Source organism: Musca autumnalis, unplaced genomic scaffold (assembly GCF_047663935.1).
Source record: "Musca autumnalis isolate F117 unplaced genomic scaffold, ASM4766393v1 scaffold_1, whole genome shotgun sequence".
NCBI classification, from domain to species: domain Eukaryota; kingdom Metazoa; phylum Arthropoda; class Insecta; order Diptera; family Muscidae; genus Musca; species Musca autumnalis.
Window position 1 is genome coordinate 140,564,088 of NW_027411644.1, and position 15,441 is coordinate 140,579,528.

The 15,441-nt window shown below is 37.5% G+C and overlaps 1 protein-coding gene across 5 annotated transcripts in view; it reads right to left on the reverse strand.

Moving 5' to 3' along the window:
* Positions 1-15,441, reverse strand: part of Nepl16 (Neprilysin-like 16) — a 760,847-nt gene that overhangs the window by 202,219 nt on the left and 543,187 nt on the right. The gene's annotated exons all lie outside the window — the stretch shown is intronic.

The following is a 15,441-nucleotide window of genomic DNA, read 5'->3' on the forward strand; positions in this document are numbered from 1 at the left end:
GTCTTTATCCAAAACTATGACATCTAGTTGTTTCTTCAATTTAGTCGAATTGTTTATGTTTCCAATGTATTTGGACATGTTGTAGCAAGGTACTTTCATCGATGAAGCTATCGGTCTAAGTGGAACTCCATCTTTGTGTATTTTGGAAAGCCCGTATAACTCTGGAGCTTCAGCTGCAATGCTTGTAAGTTTCATTTTCTCAAACTTACTTATATATTTGATTTTCAAAAGATCTTACTTAGTTGGCCCATTACAGAACATTTGTTCCATAGACCGAACTAAGAAAAGATCTCCATTCTCTCGGTTTTTCGCTTGACTTTTTGGAATACCGCGCCTTTTCATTTCTTCATCCACTTGTATGCTCCATCGAAGCTTAGGCCTGCCGATTCTGCGTGCACCGCCATGTGGCATGTATTCATACGCCTTTTTAGGGGTTCATCATCGCTCATTCTCATGACATGGCCTAGCCAACGCAATCGTTGCATCTCGATACGTTTAACTATATTCAAGGAGATAAGACAGTATGCTCAAACTATAGGGGCATAAGTCTTCTCCCTATTGCCTATAAGATAGTGTCAGGGATATTGAGCGAACGACTAAAGCCAATGGTCAACGAAATAATTGGACCATACCAATGTGGCTTTAGACCTGGCAAGTCCACCATTGACCAGATATTTACCCTGCGGCAAATCCTAGAGAAGACCCAAGAGATGCAGATCGGCACATTTCACCTTTTTGTCGATTATAAAGCAGCATTCGGCAGTCACCTCCGATCAAAGGTATTCCACGCAATGTCTGAATTTGGTATCCCCGCAAAGCTCATCCGGCTTTGTAAGATGACATTAACTGATACTAGGTCCTCAGTTAAAATTGGAAAGAACCTCTCCGAAGAATTTTGTACCAAAAGAGGTTTCAGACAAGGAGACAGCCTTTCGTGTGATCTTTTCAACATTTTGCTGGAAAAGGTAATACGAGATGCAAATGTCAAAAGAAATGGCACAATTTACACCAATAGCCACATGTTACTTGCCTATGCTGATGACATAGACATATTGGGACGATCAGTAAAGAAAGTAACTGATACCTTTAGGAAGGTCGAAGCAGAATCTGCGAAAGTGGGTCTGGCGGCAAACGGCGAAAAGACCAAATTGATGGTGTCGACGCGCAAAGCGTCCATAGAGCTCGGACCAACTGTTGAAATTGGTACCTACAATTTTGAGGTAGTTAAAGACTTCGTCTACCTCGGCACTGCAATAAACACAACAAACAACATCAGTTGTGAAATAATAAGAAGAATTGTATTGGCCAACAGATGCTACTATGGTCTAAGTAAGCAATTTAAAAACAAAGCCACATCTCGTCAAACAAATATAACACTATACAAAACGCTGATACTACCCGTGCTAATGTATGGCACCGAAGCATGGGTACTTGCGCAAGCAGATAATGCAGTGGTTGGTGTGTTTGAGAGGAAAATTCTTCGAAAGATTTACGGGCCGATATACAAAGACATAAGTCTTCTCCCTATTGCCTATAAGATAGTGTCAGGGATATTGTGCGAACGACTAAAGCCAATGGTCAACGAAATAATTGGGCCATACCAATGTGGCTTTAGAACTGGCAAGTCCACCATTGACCAGATATTTACCCTGCGGCAAATCCTAGAGAAGACCCAAGAGATGCAGATCGGCACATTTCACCTTTTTGTCGATTATAAAGCAGCATTCGACAGTCCCCTCCGATCAAAGGTATTCCAGGCAATGTCTGAATTTGGTATCCCCGCAAAGCTCATCCGGCTTTGTAAGATGACATTAACTGATACTAGGTCCTCAGTTAAAATTGGAAAGAACCTCTCCGAAGAATTTGTACCAAAAGAGGTTTCAGACAAGGAGACAGCCTTTCGTGTGATCTTTTCAACATTTTGCTGGAAAAGGTAATACGAGATGCAAATGTCAAAAGAAATGGCACAATTTACACCAATAGCCACATGTTACGTGCCTATGCTGATGACATAGACATCTTGGGACGATCAGTAAAGGAAGTAACTGATACCTTTAGGAAGGTCGAAGCAGAATCTGCGAAAGTGGGTCTGGCGGTAAACGGCGAAAAGACCAAATTGATGGTGTCGACGCGCAAAGCGTCCATAGAGCTCGGACCAACTGTTGAAGTTGGTACCTACAATTTTGAGGTAGATAAAGACTTCGTCTACCTCGGCACTGCAATAAACACAACATACTACCCGTGCTAATGTATGGCACCGAAGCATGGGTACTTGCGCAAGCAGATAAGGCAGTGCTTGGTATGTTTGAGAGGAAAATTCTTCGAAAGATCTACGGGCCGATATACAAAGACATGAATATAGTTTTCAAAAGATCCGAAACTATATTATTGTTTGTTGATTGCAATTTTACAGTGGGATCTGTTCTGATGCGTTTGTATGTCGTTCTGTCCTCCAATAGTTTGTGCATTTTCTCTCTGTATTCTTCCCTGTATAATACCACCGTCTTGTTGCCTTTATCTGCCGTTGTTATGATGATATTTTCTTTATATTTGTTTACATGTTCTTTCGTCTTTTCATATATCCCCATTATAAACCTTTCCATTTCATTATTACTTAGACTTCTGCGGTGATTTGCAATCCGTCCTGCTATTCTTGATCTTATTATTTCTTTTTCGTTATCGTTTTCTAACGTCTGTATCCATTGTTCCATGTCCACTATGAGCGGTATTGGCTTTAAGTTTTTTCGGTGTACTGGTATTGAGAATTTCTTTCCCATCGATAGCAACCATATCATTTCAATATCAAATACGACGTTTGTGTTATTTATGAAACAGTCCTTGTTTAGTTTTAATCCTAGTTTGTCACATTTTCTATCTTCTAGTTTTTTGATTTGTGCTATGTGTGTTAATTTTGTATTTTCCGTATGTTAATAATTAGCAATATTGCAGAAAAATAGAGAAACTGGCAAAACAAGAGGAAAGAGCAATATTTTTACAACAACCCAGCCAGCAATTGGGAGTGAGTTTCTCACTTCCTCTATCAGAAGTAATCGCATTCTGAACTTCTATTCTAGAAAATAGCGATCCTTTATCATTTTACAATAACAATTGCATTGCTGTCCCTTTTTGAACTTCTTGAATAACTACCTAGTGTCAGAAAAGGAGATCGAAATTCTATTATTGCTTTTTTACACTAACAATGCTACTACTTACTAGTGTTGGGCAATCTCGTTCATTGAGCTGATCGATCTTTTTCATTCCGTTCACCAAAAAGATCCGGGTCATTTACTTCGTTCGTTGGCTCTTTTTCGTTCAACAATACATTTGACTGTATTATTTTCTTTTGAAGTCGTTCGTTCTCTGCTGCATACGACTCCGTCGTTCTTTTCACCGAATCGTTCTTTTGAAAATGTTCGTTCACGAATGACACAACTGTTGTGTTACTTGCTTGTTTGTGTGCTAATGGGGGTGGTTTTTTTCTGAACGTAGTGGTGGTGGTTTTGATATGAAAGAACCAGATGAACGAATGATGCAAAAGAAAGAAATGACCGAGATGTGCTACTGAATGAGGTGAGTTACTGAGCGAGAGTAAATTTCTGAATCATTGTTTGTTTTGTGTGGAAATTTGTGCTGCTTGGGCTAACGCAGGGTTTGTTTAGATTTTGACTGCAAAACCAATGCTGCTAATTTTGTAAGCAGCAATGACTCGTCCATCGGGGATCTAAATGAACGATATAAAAGAATGAGCTGGATACGGATCCGTTCGTTCTTTTCACGGAATCGTTCCTTTGAGCCGGTTCGTTCATGAACGACACAACTCTACTACTTACGACTATCGCATGGGCAGACACTTTCTCTGGTCAATGCAGACACTTCGATTGTTTACGTTCATTTGAGGCGTTTACAACCTTAAACTAATATAAGACTTTAGTCTATCTGGTGTTTATAAGGTACGGTGGTGCAGTGGTAAGCATGTTCGCTTTGCATTCTTAAGGTCATGGGTTTGATTCCCAGGCCAGGCAACATAACATTTTTAAAAGTACAAAAATTAATGAAGATGGCAATTTCATATAAGGATAGTTCTTTAAAAACGTATGTAATTTGGAACATTAATTAGAATAGTAAAAAAATAAAAATTAAAAGAATAACAACAGATAAAATGAAAAACGAAAAAAATGTTTTTTTTCGTCACAACCAATTTTATCGCTAAAAGTACTTCTAGGAAGTCTCGAAAGCGGCATTCACAAGTAGTGTCGTGGACGTGGTTTATTTCTTCCCGAACGGTGTGCCTACTTCAATTAAAATGCGAGATCGCGGATGTGTATTTCTATCGCCTGGGAGTGACTGCTTCGGGTAATGGGCGATAAAAAATGCTTGCTTACCAACACACCTAACAAACTCAACACAACTAATAATGCAACTTTTCAATAGGGAGAAGACGAAGAGAGAAATAGAGAAAATAGAATATAACTTTCAACTAAAAATCCTCAACGTAGAAATTAAAGAGACACACATCAACATCAGAGAAACTAGGAAAGAGATGGAGAAAATAGAGCAACATATCAAAACTACACTGAACGAAACAGAACTATCACAATTCAAGAAGGAACAATGCAATCGAGGTATTAACATACGGAAAAATACAAAATTAACACACATAGCAAAAATCAAAAAACTACAAGATAGAAAATTTGACAAACTAGGATTAAAACTAAACAAGGACTGGTTCATAAATAACACAAACGTCGAATTTGACATTGAAATGATATGGTTGCTATCGATGGGAAAGAAATTCTCACTACCAGTACACCGAAAAAGCTTAAAGCCAATACCGCTCATAGCGGACATGGAACAATGGATACAGACGTTAGAAAACGATAACGAAAAATAAATAATAAGATCAAGAATAGCAGGACGGATTGCAAATCACCGCAGAAGTCTAAGTAATAATGAAATGGAAAGGTTTATAACGGGGATATATGAAAAGACGAAAGAACATGTAAACAAATATAAAGAAAATATCATCATAACAACGGCAGATAAAGGCAACAAGACGGTGGTATTATACAGGGAAGAATACAGAGAGAAAATGCACAAACTATTGGAGGACAGAACGACATACAAACGTATCAGAACAGATCCCACTGTAAAATTGCAAGCAACAAACAATAATATAGTTTCGGATCTTTTGAAAACTATATTCATGTCTTTGTATATCGGCCCGTAAATCTTTCGAAGAATTTTCCTCTCAAACACACCAAGCACTGCCTTATCTGCTTGCGCAAGTACCCATGCTTCGGAGCCATACATTAGCACGGGTAGTATCAGCGTTTTGTATAGTGTTATTTTTGTTTGACGAGATGTGGCTTTGTTTTTAAATTGCTTACTTAGACCATAGTAGCATCTGTTGGCCAATACAATTCTTCTTATTATTTCACAACTGATGTTGTTTATTGTGTTTATGGTAGTGCCGAGGTAGACGAAGTCTTTAACTACCTCAAAATTGTAGGTACCAACTTCAACAGTTGGCCCGAGCTCTATGGACGCTTTGCGCGTCGACACCATCAATTTGGTCTTTTCGCCGTTTACCGCCAGACCCACTTTCGCAGATTCTGCTTCGACCTTCCTAAAGGTATCAGTTACTTCCTTTACTGATCGTCCCAAGATGTCTATGTCATCAGCATAGGCAAGTAACATGTGGCTATTGGTGTAAATTGTGCCATTTCTTTTGACATTTGCATCTCGTATTACCTTTTCCAGCAAAATGTTGAAAAGATCACAGGAAAGGCTGTCTCCTTGTCTGAAACCTCTTTTGATACAAAATTCTTCGGAGAGGTTCTTACCAATTTTAACTGAGGACCTAGTATCAGTTAATGTCATCTTACAAAGCCGGATGAGCTTTGCGGGGATACCAAATTCAGACATTGCGTGGAATACCTTTGATCGGAGGGGACTGTCGAATGCTGCTTTATAATCGACAAAAAGGTGAAATGTGCCGATCTGCATCTCTTGGGTCTTCTCTAGGATTTGCCGCAGGGTAAATATCTGGTCAATGGTGGACTTGCCAGGTCTAAAGCCACATTGGTATGGTCCAATTATTTCGTTGACCATTGGCTTTAGTCGTTCGCACAATATCCCTGACACTATCTTATAGGCAATAGGGAGAAGACTTATGCCCCTATAGTTTGAGCATACAGTCTTATCTCCTTAGTTAAACGTATCGAGATGCAACGATTGCGTTGGCTAGGCCATGTCATGAGAATGAGCGATGATGAACCCGCTAAAAAGGCGTATGAATACATGCCACATGGCGGTGCACGCAGAATCGGCAGGCCTAAGCTTCGATGGAGCATACAAGTGGATGAAGAAATGAAAAGGCGCGGTATTCCAAAAAGTCAAGCGAAAAACAGAGAGGAATGGAGATCTTTTCTTAGTTCGGTCTATGGAACAAATCTTCTGTAATGGGCCAACTAAGTAAGTAAGTAAGATCTTTTGAAAATCAAATATATAAGTTTGAGAAAATGAAACTTACAAGCATTGCAGCTGAAGCAACAATACCTAAGCCAAAATTCCTAAAAATGCTTCAATTTTGTCTGAATGACAATAATTACTTTCAATATGACAACCATTTTTACCATCAGACATATGGTATGCCAATGGGAAATCCATTGTCACCTACTATTGCGAATATTGTACTGGACAAACTACTTGACGAAGTGATAGAGGAGCTCAATTCGAAGGACATTCAGATAAAATATATTTCAAAATATGTGGATGACATCTTTGCTATAGTAAAGAAACAACATATGGACATTATTCTTCACAAACTAAATTCGTATCACAATAAACTTCAATTTACAGTGGAGAAAGAAGTTGAAAGTGCAATCCCCTTTCTAGATTTAAAAATAATAAAAGAAAGCGATAAAATAATAACGAATTGGTATACGAAACCAACGTCTTCAGGGAGACTAATAAACTATAACTCGACGCAACCTTATAACATTAAAATCAATACTGCAACAAATCTCGCAAAGAAAGTATTTGAGATTTGATTTTAGAGAAAATCTTAAAAAAGAATAACTTCCCAATGAACATAATAAAGCAAGTAATTGAAAAAAGCACACAAAAAACACAAAAAACTCAACACAACAAAATACAGAACAACTAAATTATCTCAGTTTACCATTTATACCTAAGCTCACTGAAAATAAAACCTTAAAAGACATCATAACAACAAACAACACTACCATTGCATACAAATCAAATGAAACACTAACAACAATTTTTTTTCCACAGGGAGGAGCAGGAGGACAGAACTCTCCTTGTGGTCGTAATTGACCACATCTGCATGGCTAGTCTGACAATGACTAAGGGCAGGGCTTTCTACATCTCCAACGCTGTCCGCTTCAAAACAGGAAAGGCGGTAATCGGCGAAAGCGAGGAAGCCAAACAAAATAGCGAAGAGGTTTTACCTCCCAGCAACAATGAAAAGGGAGTCGATGCCGTAATCACCGACTCTCAAGAAGCCCGTTTACTGGAGGACCAATGATTGAGGTCATCCAGATAAACCTCCATCGGAGCGAGACGGCAACCATGGACCTGATGGAGAAAATCAATACAGGTAAAATCCATATTGGCTTGATCCAGGAACCTTGGACTATTCAGAACAAGGTCTCTGGACTAAACCATATAAACTACCAACTGTTTTATGCAAATACGGGGTCTCGACCGCGAACCTGTATAATATGTCACAAAAACTTAAGTTTTCTTTTCTCTCCAGAGTTGTCAACATCGGACGCAACTGTGCTGAAGCTGGGGAATGGCAATATATACCTTGCGTCAGTATATTTACCGTTCGACTCGCCGACACTACCACCTACGTCGGAGCTGCAGCGGTTGGTGAGGAAAGCAAAACAAACAGGTAACGAAGTACTAGTAGGTAGCGATGCTAACTCACACAACATTGCGTGGGGTAGTACTAATACTAACAAAAGGGGCCAAGCCCTTTTAGATTTCTTGAATGCTAACGACCTAATAACCCTTAACATAGGTAATAAAGCCACCTTTGTTAACAAGATTAGGGAAGAGGTATTAGATATAACAATATGTTCCGAAAATCTTATAAACGAGGTGCAGAATTGGAGGGTCTCGGAAGAGCACTCCTTCTCGTATCATCGTTATATAAGATTTGAACTAACACGGCCCCCGCCGAAACCTATAAGTTTCCGAAATAAATCCAAAACCAATTGGATAAAATTTGGGAAACTAATAAAAGACAGGCTAGGGCACGATAGATATGAATGCCTAAGCACGGAAGATATAGACAGAAATGTCAACATTATAACGGAGGTCTTAGTAAAGTCATTCGAAGAAAGTTGTCCCCTTCGAGAGAGGAAATCTGCCTACGAAAAACCCTGGATGACAGGAGAAATTCGTAACAAACTATCACACAAAACTTAAAGAATACAACAAAATGACTAGAAAAGCAAAGCGCAATTCCTGGAAACTTTTCTGTTAACAGGTAGACAGCGTAAATGATGTATCCAAAATAAAAAAGTTTCTATCGAAAACCCATACACAAACCGAGATCATGGTGAATGATATGGGAAATAAGATGGAAACAATCGAGGACACGCTGGGGCTTTTGATGAATACACATTTCCCGCCGAACACTGCGACGCACGCAGGGGTGCCGGTAATGAGGGAATGTGTTACAGAGGAAGCACCAACAATTGATGAAGCGATGGTAAATGATGCCATCAAGAGCTTCAAACCCTTCAAAGCAGCGGGGCCGGATGAGATATTTCCGGCCTTACTCCAGAAAGAGATGGACTTCATTGCGCCCAAACTATCTGGAATTTTTAACGCATGCTTAAAACTTGCGTATACCCCTAAAGCCTGGCAGGAGGCGAGGGTAGTATTTATCCCCAAACCTGGGAAGGCAAGTTACGCAATTCCTAAGTCTTATCGTCCGATAAGCCTAACATCCTTCCTGCTTAGAACCATGGAACGAATAGTCAACACCATGATTAAGAGCAAGATTCCAAACGATATGCTTAAATACAAACAACATGCATACGTTAAAGGTAGATCAGTGGAAACCGCATTACATGAGGTTGTACACCACATCGAGAGAACCTTCGACAGGAAGATGTATACACTAGCGGTATGCACTGATATCGAGGGTGCTTTCAACAACGTCAGCACCGAAACCCTTATCCAATCCTTAGATAAGTTTCAGGTGAATCGGGCCCTTAGGGACTGGATAAGCCACATGCTAAGGAATAGATGGATAAGCTGCGGGCTACTTGACGTAAAAATAAAGGACAAAGTTGGTCAGGGTACGCCACAGGGGGGGATTTTATCCCCACTCCTATGGGTCACTACCATAAATAGCCTATTAAGGACTTTAACCGATGAGGGATTTGACCCAGTCTGTTATGCAGACGACGTTATAATACTTCTGAGGGGTAAGAATCCAAACTTGCTATGCAGAAGAGCTGAATCAGCCCTAAAACTAGCGTACAACTGGGCTAGACCAAGAGGTCTTAATGTAAACCCGGAAAAAACGGAAATATGTCTGTTTACTAGGAAAACAAAACTGGGGCACTTTGAAGAACCAGTTTTCCTAAACAAGACGATCAATATTTCCAATTAAGTCAAATATCTGGGAGTAATTCTGGATAGGAAACTTAAATGGAAAGACCATATTCAAGAAAGAGCCAATAAAGCTCATAGATGTTGGTCAACCTGTAGAAGGGCTATAGGCGCCAAGTGGGGTCTTAATCCTAAGATGACACACTGGCTATAAAAAAGCGTAGTTAGACCTATTCTAACATACGCTTCAGTAGTCTGGTGGACAGCTATGGATAAAAAGTGTATTATTAAAATACTACAGAAAGTCCAACGAATGTGCTGTCTAAGTGTAAGCGGCGCAATGAGGACAACATCAACGAGGGCATTAGAAACTATTCTATATATACACCCAATAGAAATCCAGATAAGGTATGAAGCTGCTGTCGCAGCTATTCGACTTAATGCGATGGACGAGTGGATCAGTAAGGACCACGTAACATACCATCAAAACATTCTACAGGTAACAACGGGAGAGTCAATGGATAACATTGTATCGGACCGTATACCTGAAACATTTGTAGCTGCCTCATGCGAGACATTAATTCCAGACAGAGACTCGTGGATCGGCGGAAATCTAGCACAAATGCCGACTGGAAACTGTTGTTATACCGACGGCTCAATGCTAGGTGGGAGAACGGGACTGGGTCTCTTTATTGAAGAACCAGAGACCGAAATATCTCTTCGTTTGCCGGATCACAATACGGTCCATCAAGCGGAGATCCGAGCGATCACAGAGTGTCTGAACTGGTTTAATGCCAACACGAGGCCAACTACTGTAAACGTGCTTACGGACAGTAAAACTGCAATCAAAGCAATAACATCCAAGACAGTAAAATCACAAACAGTCTTGGATTGTATAAATTCGATCAACAGCTATACTCAGCATGGCACGGTGCGTATAATATGGGTACCGGGACATGCGGGGAATAGAGGTAATGAGATAGCAAATTCTCTGGCAAAAAAAGGGAAGGGAATTAGCAACCGTAAACTTGGCGAACGCAAAGCCACTAAATGCGTCTCGGCTAGATTTAAAAAATTGGGCAAAAAATGCCCACTTATCCCTATGGAATAGAGAGGAATTAGGGAAAACCACAAAAATCCTATAATATTTGCCAAAAAGGTGTGTCACAAATTATAAAGATTCGGGAGTAATATCCCTATTTATACCAAAATAGAATGTGGTGGCACATCCGCAGTTCCTGACGAATCTGTCTAAAATAATTTATATTGACGTATTTTTAATAGGCGGCCATTGAAATCGGATGCACCTTATAATCATATGTACATCGCGTAACTTTTGCCCACTTGAAGGTTTTTTGAATAGTAAGATGCAACTGATGGCACACTTTGGCCGCTGAATGAAACATGGGAAAATCCATGCATATTGATAGACATGGACTCCCTGTATCCGAAAAGCACATGCACCTCAACTGATTTAAACGGATTCGCGAATTATACGGTTTTTAATATCTATGTTTTTTCTTTGATTGTAATTTCAATTTTATTTTCTACTTCTTATTTCTATTGCTTATCACAGAAAGCAAATATACTTCCCCGACGACTAATTACATTTCTTGTAGAAGTTTAAGCAAAATACTTCAGGATTTGTATGGAAATTTAGCGAAATAATAGAATAACTCCCAACATTTTTTTTTAATTTTTCGTATTTAACCAACAAATATGTTTTTGAAATAATTTCCAACAGTAAGTTTCCGTTCTATGTTGTTGCTGTAATATGCAAGTTTTAAACGGGATCTTTATCATTTTGGTCTCACATTTTTCTACGCGTTCTCTAGATTCTGTACGTATTTTTAAATTATTTATTTAGAGATTTTTATGGACTCTAAGTTAGAATAAATAAAATTTACTCCAAGATTTCTACAATTTTTGGATTTTCCGCGAAAATAAAAATAAATTTAGCAACTATTTTAGCATCTACGGATAGATATCAAATACTGTTATCGATTCATATATAATATATAATTGTTCCACAAACATCCCAGATGGGACAAGGGAGACTTCTCTCATATCAATGAGTGCACGCCGATTCATATTGGCTCAATGATATGGGACCTACTTTTTATTGCCGAGTCCGAACGGCGTGCCTTACGACACCACTTGTAGAGAAGTTTTTCATGGCTTAAATACTCAGGAAATGTCGCCAGCATTACTGAGGGGGAATTTTGCCACCGTTGAAAATTTGATGTTGCTTGGCCTGGGATTCGAACCGCAGACCTTCTGAGTGCAAGGCGGACATGCTAACCATTGCACCACGGTGGCCCCCATTCATATATACATGTTCTTATTACAACACAATAGGAATTTTTAAATATTTTTTCTTTATAAGAGAGTAAAACCCCCCATAACTTTTGAGTGCAGCATCCCATTTTGTGAACGCGAACAGATTTGAAACCACAATTTTTTTCGTAACCCATGTACAAAAAATGGCGGATGTGCTCGCCAAAAAAATTTTAATTTTTTTTTCTATGGAATTATAAAGAAAATTTGAAATTTACCATATGCTTTCTTGTTTTTATAGAAATTCTAATAAAAAACCCCTGAAGAAGTCGAAAGAATATCGACGAAACGTTGGGAAAACAATGAATTAAATTAGTTTTATTCATTTAAAAAAACATGACCGAAAAGCCCAATACAAATATGATAAAATGAAAAATTAAATACTGGTCAAAAAACAACTTTAAATAATAATAATAATAACAATAATAATAATAATAATAATAATAATAATAATAATAATAATAATAATAATAATAATAATAATAATAATAATAATAATAATAATAATAATAATAATAATAATAATAATAATAATAATAATAATAACATATATAAGCTTCCTGCAAAATATGTTTGGGTCATATGTTAGAGTACTGTTGTGATTTTATTATAAGAAGTCAAGAAACTCAATTATTGCAACGTGATTTCGGATGACTTTAAAGTTATACAATTTAGATGTTATTATTATCATTATTGCCATTGTTATTATTATAATTACTATTGTTATTTTTACTATTGTTATTTTTATTATTATTGTTCTTATTATTAATATTATTACTATTAATAATAATAATAATAATAATAATAATAATAATAATAATAATAACAATAATAATAACAATAATAATAATAATATTATTATTATTATTATTAATAGTAATAATAAGAACAATAATAATAAAAATAACAATAGTAATAATAATATAGTAGTAGTTATAATAATAACAATGACAATAATGATAATAATAACATCTTAATTGTATAACTTTAAGGTCATCCGAAATCACGTTGCAATAATTGAGTTTCTTGACTTCTTATAATAAAATCACAACAGTACTCTAACATATGACCCAAACATATTTTGCAGGAAGCATATATATGTTTGCTACAGTCCCAAACACAACATATATTTGACTCCTGCAAACAAATATATGTTTCGGTGTAAAGAAATATATGTTTGGGTGCAAATATTTGCTTGCACCCAAACAAATATTTGATTGTGTGCAATCAAATATATGTTTGGCTGCAATAATAATAACAAAGAACGGCTGGACAGATTTTGGGTAATTCTTTTTCTGAAATGGTTTATATGGAAAGAAGGTTTTTCCACGCCCAGTTTTTTAATTTTTTACAAAAACTACTGAGTAAATTTTCCTGAAATTGTCAAGGAATGTACCATGTTGAATATGTTTACACGAAGTGCGTGCATGGTGGAATGACTTATATTGCCGATTTTGCGAACGGAATATTGGATTCCGAGGGTTAAAATTTGATACGTGCGGCTGTTCGTAACTGCAAAGTAGGCTTGGTTGATAAAAAGAGACATTGCATTCAAATTATGGCAGCTCTTCCACCGGAAAGAACTATAACCGGTAGGGCGTTCACTACAACAGGTGTGGACTTTGCTGGTCCCTATGAGGTCAAATCGTTTACTGGCTGGGCTTGCAAATTACAAAAGGATACGTTTCTGTATTCGTTGGCTTCGCGACTAAGGCTTTTCATTTGGAGGCTGTGACGAATTTGTCGACTGCCAATTTCATGGCAGCATTACATAGGTTTATCGCTCGTCGAGGTTGTCCAAGAACTATATTTTCCGATAATGGCACAAATTTCGTAGGCGTGTCTCGTGAACACAGAAAAGATTTTATTCACTTTATTTGTGATAGCTGTGATTCGGTCTCTGATGCACATCAAAGTCTTTCGTGGAAATGCATTCCAGGTGGTGCACCACATATGGGTGGTCTCTGGGAAGCTGGAGTTAAAAGTATCAAACAACAGTTTCAGAAGCATTGTCGAAATCTATGTTTCACTTTTGAGGAATAAGCGACAGTCTAATAGCCTGTTTATATTAGAGTTTCTTTCGGTTTAACCTTCTTTATGAGGATTTATTTGGCGTGTACACAATGAAATTGACATTTAAAACACAGATCCTTTATTAAATTCAGTTATATATAAACGTACTATTAGCTAGAGCTGGTATAGTATCGATACTATCGCGGTTTCGTTTCAATACACAATGGAAAGAGGTAACAAAAATATTTCTAGATCTGAAATTCCTGGTCAACTTTGTAGGTCCGATGTTGGTTATAGTTTCCATATAATGGTTTCACACGTTATAGGGTATTTTGAGATGGTTAGACATATTTGCACCTGCTAAAAATATGTCTGTTCCAGTAGTGGGATTCTCTAACTCATTTTTTGAGTTACCGACAAAAATCGGTAACATTAAAAATCAACATTATGAATGAAAAGTTCAAACAAGAGTTGACAACTCTGTTGCTATCGGTGAACTTTACGTATACTTTTGATTGTTCGCTATCTTACCGAATAATATCGTTAATTACCGAAATTCTAAGCATTTTAATTTTACCGATTTTTGCTCTTCTATATCAGAAGATTTTTGATCATCAATTATTGTCTACTAAAGTTTTGACAAGTTGATGGTGGCTCAGAACGCTAAGAGGCCGGTAACTTTGACACTCAGTTGTCGGAGACCCAGGTTCGAATCCCAGCCTGGCTCATGCTGAAATTATTTTTTATTTTTGCCTTAGTAATAGAGTTCTGTAGTTCCGGAACGAACTAGTTCCAAGGACAAGGAACAGTTTTTTGCGTTAATATAGTTCCTTTAGTACATATAGTTCCTCTCGTGCATATAATTCCTTTCTTATTTAATTCCACACTCACTTATTCAGAATAAACGTAAATCACATGCACTTTACATCGCAGCAATTTACGTATTTTTATGTCAATTCATTCACCTACTTTGTTTAACTATTTCGATTTCGGAACTATTTAGAATACAGGAAACGGAAAAAACGATGAAAGAGAAAGATTCATGGAACTATATTGCTCTCGGAACGATTTGGAACGAAGGGAACAGAAAGAACGTTGAAAGAGAAAAATTCATTGAACTATATCACTCTCGGAACTACTTGGAACTATGGAACTATATTAAGGAAACAGTTCCTTTTGGGAAAAGCAACTAGAAAGATCGATCCGCTCCGGGAACTAGATTGCCCAACTCTACTTAGTTAGGCTTGGGAACTAGTATATATATCGCACTTCATTAGATAAATGCATATGCGAAATTATGTCAGTTAATTGAAACTCCAAACTTTTCCTATAGTCCTGCTTGGTAATCCCATTTTTTAATGTTCACAAATACTATGGTAAGATTTATTCCTACGACATTAGTAATTGCTCTCCTATATCAGAAATTTTTTGTTTATCAATTATTGTCTACTAAAGTTTTGACAAGTTGATGGTGGCTCAGGACGCTAAGACGCC